Raw genomic sequence first — 8,785 nt, 5'->3', positions numbered from 1 at the left:
GGGGGAACGCAAAGGTTTTGCGAATGAATGTAAAGTTTCTTTTGCAAAGGTTTTGCAAGAAAATGCACAGTTTCTCGGCCGAACGCAAAGGTTTTGCAAGCGAACAAAGTTTCTCAGGGCAACGCAAAACGTTTTGCGAGTGAACGCAATGTTTTTCAGGGGAACACAAAGGTTTTGCGAGCGAATGCAAAGTTTCTCAGGGGAATGCAAAGGTTTTGCGAGCGAATGCAATGTTTATTGGGGGAATGCAAAAGCTTTGCGATATAATCCCATAGTTATATCCCATAGCGTCATTCCGACGCAGTGGCTCGTTCCTTGTTCTCAGGGAACATAGGTTACTTATGTAACCTGAGACCGTTTTTTGTGTTTATTTAAAACAAGACAAATCTGATATTATTTTAATCTTATATCTCTTATTTAACTTTTGAGATCATTCTTTAATGTTGATCTAACAGCAGAAGACACAAGCCACGGTTTAAATCATATTTGTGCAGGTGGGGTGCGTTGTAACAGCATTACAATGTGCCCCTATTAGAACTACGCTATTCTATAATTTTATGAATTCTTTTGAGAAACCATGAGAAAAGGGTGAATAATGAGACTGAGAGTCAATGTTCAGAAATTATTCATTATCATTATGTTTTTAATTAACTATGCTGTTTAGCTGTATTTAGTGATGTGTTTGTTGTCAAACTCAAAAATCTGTATATTTTTAATGATTAAAACATTTCATTCTTTTATTATAAAAAGTTAATAATTGTATTTTATTGACAAAATATTTTAGTTTGTCTTGTATATTTTTATGATTATATCAGAACTGTCATTTGGTCATGTTACAATGTGCCCCACCACATGTTCAAATGTACCCCACCAACGGGGCATGTTGTCACATTTCACTTCCATTCTTTCGGGGTAAATCAAGAAAAAAGTATACACTGTATTAATGAAACAAAACCACATATTTGTACTAGACATGTGGGGAATTAATGTGAGAAAAAATAAATACTCTGAACCCCAACTGAATTTACACAAACTGAGACAGTCAAAAAGTGCCAGGTTGTGCCCTACTCCCCCCCTATGTCGTAGAATAAAACATGAAAATATCTCGGGTTTGTGTTCACAACAGACCTTGTTTCAGGCTTTTAATCAGAAACCTATAAAATAAAAAAAGGACAATGAAAGTGCTAAATGCAACTAATTTGGGGGTTTTGGCCTACAAAAAAAGGTCATCACTACTGTGATGCAAAGACAACTATAAGTAACCAATTTTTGTGTATATATATATATATATATATATATATATATATATATATATATATATATATATATATATATATATATATATATATATATATATATATATATATATATGATAAAAGACAAATTACTTTATTATTGTAATACCGTTGGGGAGTAAAATTCCCTGAGTGCATGTTCAATGTGAACGTAAAACTAATCTAATTAGGTAAAAGGCCATAACTTAATCAGTTTAATGAATCAAAATTTCTCTTGTGCCTCACCAGAGGCCTAATTGACTTTAAAGAACCTCTTATTCTAGAACATTCTGGGCCTAATCAAAAAAGCACTTGGGCACTTGTCCCAGCTGTCTGTCCGATAAGGCAATCTGCTCAAATTAGTCCTAAACAGGTCACTGGAAGGTTTAATAAAGTTTCTTTGTTGCAAGTTTTCCTCTTTAAAATGAATAAGAAAGGATTTTGAGTAAATGCAGGACCATGTATAGCCCTAAAACTTGGTTACAAACTTTATCCCTTCATAACCCCAAAATGTATCCTAATGCAAACTCATCATTGTGACAAACATTTTGATATTGGTTCCACAGTTAAAGTAATTCAATTCCATCATGTTTAACTGTATGTAAATACAGTATATCCTCTTTAACTTCAAGAATTGTATTGTACTTTTATGCATAGCAGTAAAGTCACTTTAGATAACAGCACCTAACAAACCAAGCAGTTGTCGCGGTGTGAAATTTTCATGGGTTCAGTTTACACCACTCTCTAGAAACAGTTTGCTATTTTTAGTGCAACAACACTATAAAAGATCCTTTTAGATTTGAGGAACACAATTAAGACTTCTTTTGACAGAAAAAGTGACAAGGGAAAACGTTCATAGCCTGTTTTCATTTACCAAAAGCTAAAGGCCTGTTCTTTCATACAAAAAAAAGCAATTTGCATCAATTCCTCTTGGTATGTCCATTATTAGATGGACTATTGCCTTGCCCTTGAGTCAACATTCATACAATCAAATAGTTGTTTTTTGGAAGGGCAGCGCTAGTGGTTTTCGCACAATACATTCCACACATTATTGTGGATGAACTGGAGAAGGCTAACACTTCTGCTGACAGACGCTGGCTCCGCAGCCTCGTACCACAGTCCAACTCCATTGGCAAGCGGCCTCGCATTCAGAACCTGTTGATAGCTGAATGGAATTTCCAGGTTGTTGATTTTCCTTTGAAGCTAAATTTAAATGTTCTTCTTGGTAAAACTACCTTTGTGGACAGGCCATATTTTAGGGCCAATAAATGTGTGGGCCCAAAATAGCCCTGTTTGTTCCTTTATTTCTCCTCAGCGTGAAATTAAACTTGGCATGCATGCCTACCATAAAATGGAATTATTAGACTTGGCGCAGCCTTTTGTCCCTGTGGGAGGGTATTCGAGAAAATAAAACTTGCTCTTGTTCTTCTCTGCTCTATAGACCAGGAGATCTGGAGGCTTGGTTTTGTAAGAACAACCATGGCTTTCTTGCATTTCTGTCAAGTGAAGGTTTTCTTGTGACTTTAACAATCCGTATTAAATTTATGCCTCCTCGTAGTTTCTTCTGCATCATCTGATGCCAAAATCTAAGAAAAGTAACTTATTAACATTTAAAAACATACTTTACTTTTTTACAGTTCCGCATTAATAACTTGAATTCAAATTCTGCACTAAAGCAGCTCTAAAAAGACAATAGTTTCATTATTCAGCTCAGAGTTGATTCAGTTCAATAACACAATTTTAAAGGACCCTTTATGCCAAAAGGTCCTGGAGAAATGTCTTAAAAAATTGCATAATACTTTCATGTTTAACAGGTTATTTCAAAATGTTCTAGTGATAAAGTATGTTTATGAGCTGTTTGAGTTTTTACGAGTTAGCTAATTTGTCCGACCTCATTCGTACATTTTTGTATGATTTATCTAGACCCCAGTGATGGGTAGGTTTAGGGGCGGTCCTTCCTGATGACGCTTTTTTAAAAATAAGTTCGAAAACTTTTGCAGCTGACTTGTTGCCTCGAAGGAACCTCAAAAAACTGATTTCAGACTTCTGAGGCAGCATAACTGTTTAATGATCTACAGCAAAATAGAGCACGCTTTGGAGATAAAGTAAATATTTAGTTACTACAATAGAAATTTATAGCTAGAAATGACATCAAAAGTGGAAAAACGGTGGTCAAAAACGTACATTGATACACAAATTGACCACCCACCGCAACTTTCAGATGCCATCTTTATATTTTTAGCTCAACTGTCACAGAATGGAAAGCACAGGATTGTGGGATATCAAAGGCATCGAAGGATACATCTATGCTGCCTTCAGAAATCGATCAGATGAAGGTAACTTAGGAGACAGGAAGTGAAGCTAACATTGGATTCGGACATTGGATTCGGACATCCCTACCTTGGAATATGCCCCCCAAAGCCAAGTCCCCCTGTGGTGAAAAAGTTTTTAATGTTGTTATGTCTATGTCTATAGCCCTATTCGGACAGTAATTGTTTCTCATGGGGTCATAAGGTATTTTCATCATTGACAGGGGCTAGATAAGAATATATCACTTCAAAATTCACTGTTTATATCCTTTTTGGCCACTGCAGAGCACTGTACGGTTGCGCTTCGCTGTAATTTGGATGCATTTTAAAGATCCAGATCTTTATTACTGAAATGCTGGCAAGAATTTGTTATGTATTAACTTATTTCGGCTCATTTCTACCAGAAAGACTCGGGAGATAGAATGATGAATGAAGCATACATTTATTGACAGCCCAGCAAGCATAATAAGTTTTGGCATAGGCCCCGTCCATAGTTTATAATCCGAGGGTAGCGGATCAGCATATTCCTGCCTGAAGATGAAGGCAGGGGCGCAGCCAACCCCCCTTTTGAGGTATGGACGGAACCATCCTGGTGGTGGTGGGGAGGGTGGAGGTTGTTGTCGCATCGGCATCTGCGAACTCAAACATGTGTAAGTACGACCTTTATACAGAAAATATGAAGACGTGATTGGATAGAGATGAAGTTAATAAGTGACGAAGTGATTAAGTCTTCCTGGCAGAACTTAAGCTGAAGCTTCCATTTCCATGTGAAATAAAATGACATCTTTTATTTTGAGATAAAATACAAGACAGAAAACCATTTGAACTATAATGTGCATCTATACATCTTCCTATTTTTAAACAGATTTAAATAAATAATAATTAGGATATTATTTTCCAATTATTAAATTAAATATGCATTTATTCTTATTATACCAAGCATTTGACATTTTATTTACAGCATAGAATCATGTTATTGACCACGTGAGCAACGCGTCCCCAGGTGTGCAGGATCACAAAACTTCAATAAAACTCCACCGTGAATAAATCACCATCCGTATGCACTGAGTTTTATCACTGAGGTGGCATGCAAATTTATTTTTTTGGACTTCCACGTGAGAAACAATTACCGTCCGCTTATGTGGTGTTTTTAATATGCTTCAAGGCAAACCATGTGCAAATGTATTATCTAAAGACAGTCTCAAACACGCGGTTTGAAATCACCTGTGTTTCTTACGTCACAAACTACTAACCAATCACGTAAACGTGCCGGCGGGCTTTAGAATATCCTTAACTATGACTGCTCTGAAGCAGGGGGTTAATAAAGGACTTCTGAAGCAAAGTGATGCATTTTTGTAAGAAAAATATCCATATTTAACATATTATAAAGTAAAATATCTAGCTTCCACCACACCGCCTTCTGTATTCAACTTATTGACATAACTGGTGCGACGTTGACATCGGACGTAGCCTAAGCACTTTGAACTACGAGAGGCGTTACACTTTCTGCGTAAGTTGAATACAGAAGGTGGTCCGCCAGAAGACATATACATGTCATATACACCTAGGATGGCTTGAGGGTGAGTAAATTATGGGATCATTTTCCTTTTTGGGTGAACTATCCCTTTAAGTTTTCAGACACAGCCTCAGTTCCCTTTCAGTCAGTACACTACGAGTTATGTCAGTACTGAAGGAATGGGGTTTCGCTTAGAAGCCAATCGCCTTCGAGATCTACAAAACGACCCAATGGCATGAGAATGCCATGGGTCTGTGGAATTTGCATAGTGCAACTCCGCCCACCCTCGTGGGTGTATAAGGAGCTGCACTGCACTCTCGCATTATGTTTCTGCTTCGGAGCCGAGTGCTTCACTTGCCTTCCTGAGCTTCTGTTGACACTTCAAGATAAGTGTCTCTCCAGATTGTCGGTGATACGGCGTGTTCCAGCGAGTTCCACATTCCTGTCTGATCTGTGCAGTGATCTGGCACAGCGTGTGTGTTCTCCCTGGGTGCTTCAGCATTTCTGCAGAGCTTTCTCCTCTCTAAAAAAGCTGCACACGGCACGTCTTTTTCAAGATGTTTCGCCCATGCATTGTTTCTGGGTGCGGTCGGCTGGTTAGTCCGTCTGACAGGCATGAACGCTGTTTGGCGTGCTTGGGCCTTGTGCACACTGAGCGTGCGTTCATGGATTACTCATGTTCACACTGCGGGAACATGGCCATCACGATTCCAATGTGTCCTCCTACGGGCGACGAAGGTTACTGCACGATCTCTCCGTTAGGTGATGTCTGTTACGGAGAGCAGCAGAATGGGAAGGCTCTCTCCAAGCAGAGGTTGTCTCACTGGATAGTGGACGCTATTGTCCTGGCATATCAGGTTCAGGGCATGCCATGCCCCCGAGGGGTCAAGGCATTCTCCACTGGAATGTTGCCTCCTTTGGGCTTAGCGCATGACGCCTCGTTAACAGACATTTGTGAGTTGTAGGCTGGGTGACACCCTACACATTCGCTAGGTTCGTAGTAATCTCCGTGTGGAGCCATTGCCCTCCCGTGTACTTGCCCCAAATGAACAGTAACTGGACAGGCTCCGGTATCTTCGCTTGCTGCACCATTCGACTCCACGGACTGGATGCGTGTGCATTTTTACTCAGGTGAGTCTCTCAGTAGGCCCTGAGTTCCTCCAGCACTGTGGATGCCGACACCAGAGCGCTTGCCCGCTTGGTCAGCCCTCGTGTTAGGCTAGGTGCCTCCATGTGCATGGTTCTCCCATTGGGCAACCCACACATGTGTATTCCACGGTAAGTCTCTCCGAGCACGTGTCTTCCCTTGTCAAGACCCTTGCCACTCCTGGGGTTGAAAGATTCCATCTGCGGTTGGATACTCCAGGGTGTTCCATATGTAGCCCATACATGGGTTATATGTGTATTCCTAAGTCCTCCCTCCGGGCAGGCATTGTTTGCATTTCTCCACGTGGGATATGCTTCACAGTGTACCTTGGTAGTTGAGCCTAGGCCCTCGTTCGTGCAAAGACTCACGGCAGGGAGCTCAGGTGCTGTTTTTAAGCAACCCAAGAGCGTGTAGTGGATGCGAGGAGTTGCCTATTTTCAATCTCAGGTAATCGGAATTGACTGTGTCCTCTTCCTCCTAAAATCCACTACCATCTCCTTGGTTTTCAAGATGTTAAGGTGGAGATGGTTGTGATCGCTCCAAACAACAAAGTCCTTAATTGTTCTCCTGTACTCCTCCTCCTCACCTCCCTTAATAAGGCCGACAACTGCCGAGTCGTCTGAACATTTCTGGAGGAAGCAACTGCCAGTATTGTACTGGAAGTCTGCCGTATAGATGGTAAACAGGAATGGAGCCAGGACGGTTCCTTGTGGTGCCCCCGTTTTACGCATGATGGTATTAGAGACATTATTCTGCATTTTTATATCGCGTATCTCTTTAAATTACAGTTCACTGAGAAGAGATTGTCTGATGATTATGTAAAGGATGTACAGGAGTGGGTTCACATGAATCAACTAGTAAAGGTTACATTTTGGTATGTCATTTATGCAAACCAAAGGTTAAAATGCTGTCTGCGTCAAAATCCTCAAGCACCGACAGGTGAATAATAGCCTTTTTAAATTGATTGATTATCCTGCTTTATTGCACTCTATATCAAATGTCTATTTCTCATTTAATTACAATGATGACCTGCCATAGTTTTGTAACGAGCCTAAAAGTTCACTAACGTTTCGCCATTGCTTTGGCAAAGCATCTGTCAATCGAACAGAAAACAAATTTGTGATATAGCTAAGTGCGCAGTGATCTAATTAAATAGCTTGTGGTGGGTTTCAGAGCAAAGTGCACTGTGTGTTTTCACGCAAGCAGCTCATTATTCGCATCTCAGAGTGGCTCCATTTTATACTGCATGTGCTGTGAGTTTATCATGTATTTTTTACTACTCCTGTGGGACAGATTTACTAACAGCTTGTGCCAGCGCAAACCCTCTTTTGGCGTTAAAAAACTACTCTCAGGATTTACTAAAGACACGCAGTGATAAATTAGTGCTCAAAAGGCCTGGACGTATATTTTTGCGGCTGACCTTTTTGCATATGCATTAGGAGTTTCCACCTTTCAGACGCAAAATTCATCGGAGGAGAGTATTTAAATGAATCATGCAAGGTGATTTACTAAGGTTTGCGCTCGTCAATTTACAGGTGTTTGCACCATTCATTACCGCCCAAAAAAAGCACGTCTTAAACCAGACGCTAAAGGGTAGATTGCGTTGGTCATTATGGAAATGATCCAGCTGTGTCTGTGTTCATTAATTTTCTCATCAGTAGATAATGCGCTGAACCTTCCACTCCCATCAGCGCTTTTATGGAATTGCGCTCTCACACTATTTTGCCCTGTTTTGTAAATCTGGTCATGTGTCAGTTATGTTCTGTTTTGTTTCATGGACTTCCTGTGTGTTTTCTTCCAGTCACAACGCATTACTCTAATCTGACAACTTTTTTCCAGTAATGAGTAATCTAATGCGTTACTATTTCCAAACTAGTAATCAGATTAAAGTAATTTATCCAAGTCACTGTGAGCTACTACTTTTGTCATTTTCCTTTCCATTTATATTTTTGCTTTCTTCTTGCGTCTCGGGGAGAGTGTTTATGTTAAAGGGTTAGTTCACCCAAAAATGAAAATTCTGTCATTAATTACTCACCCTTATGTCGTTCGAGACCCGTAAGACCTCCGTTCATATTCGGAACACAAATGAAGATATTTTTGTTGAAAGCTGATGGCTGAGAAAGGCTTCAGATAGGCCTCCATTGGCATTCAGTACACTTATACTCCCAAGACCGATAAAAGGCACTTAAAATGTCGTTACAAAGTCCATCTCACCACAGTGACTCTACAATAATCTTACGATGCGACAACAATAGTTTTTGTGCGCAAAAAAAAATCAAAATAACACCTTTATCCAGCTTGTTATTGCCTTCCGCGTGTGCCTCCACGACGCATGCGCGAGAATATGACGTAGCGCCGGGGTTCGGGAATCCATGAAATGCACACTCTAACCCCATTTTGAGCACTACGCCGAGACCTAAAGCACGATCAATGTAGAATCCAACAGCTGAGATACGCGCGTCTTCCTCTGATTGTAAACAAATCACTTCTGGGTCATCTGTCCGAACGCCGGATCTGCGTCATATTCTCGCGCATGCGT

This window comes from Gobio gobio (assembly GCF_949357685.1).
Source record: "Gobio gobio genome assembly, chromosome: 24".
Classification (NCBI taxonomy): Eukaryota; Metazoa; Chordata; class Actinopteri; order Cypriniformes; family Gobionidae; genus Gobio; species Gobio gobio.
This window is presented reverse-complemented; position numbering follows the sequence as displayed.